Genomic DNA, 824 nt, shown 5'->3' with positions numbered 1-824 from the left:
GTCCTGCATCTCAGCCAGAAACCTCCTGGAGCGGTCCGTCCTGGCTGACTGCTCCTCCCAGCAGATGTCTGGGTAATTAAAATCTAAGGCTGTAGTGCATCGAGGTGACTGGCTTAGTGCATCGAGCTTACTAGGTGTGGCAGGTCCAAATCACAGGGGTGGCCATGATGCCTGCTGGTGGCTATGTAGCTCTGCTCAGCTCAGTCCTTAAATGTCCCTTAATCACTTTCCTGCCACAACTTGTTTTTATTTCAAGGTTAAATAAAGAAGGCTGCCCACAGTCAGCATTGGTACAAATCACCACTGGGTCTCTCTTGGATCCCCTCTTGCCTCAACTTGGCCCAGTAAGCCTTCTTAGCCTGTCCATGCCTCTTCAGGCACCTGTAGCCTTAAGAGATAATTGTGTAGCTCTGTTCCTCCTCTACACTGTGCCCCAAGCCTCACAGGTGTTATCATTCAATGATGTCATCAGATGTTCTTTCTACTTAGCCCCCTTCTGGGCTCCTCACTACTTTCAGGCCCGCTCTTGGACCCTTGGACCCTTGGTTGCCTTCTCAGCATACCTCTGGGCTCCAGGGATGCTTGTACAAGTGGCAATGTTACCATGTATGTGTGATGAAAATGTACCATTGCATGGCTTAATGGCAACACACTTTACATGTGCACAAGTTTGAGGGGTTTTAAATGAGTTTGCATCATCACAAATTAAACCACATCCCGATGGTGCAACTTAGAACATTGAATCCTTTAATCTGTCAGCACTCCAGTCACAGGAGAAGTGGACTGGCTCTACTGAAAAAAAGGATCAGGCTCCTCACCACTTC

Source organism: Gavialis gangeticus, unplaced genomic scaffold, assembly GCF_001723915.1.
Source record: "Gavialis gangeticus isolate Ggan-Ray unplaced genomic scaffold, GavGan_comp1, whole genome shotgun sequence".
NCBI lineage: Eukaryota > Metazoa > Chordata > Crocodylia > Gavialidae > Gavialis > Gavialis gangeticus.
Note: the sequence above shows the minus strand (reverse complement) of the source record.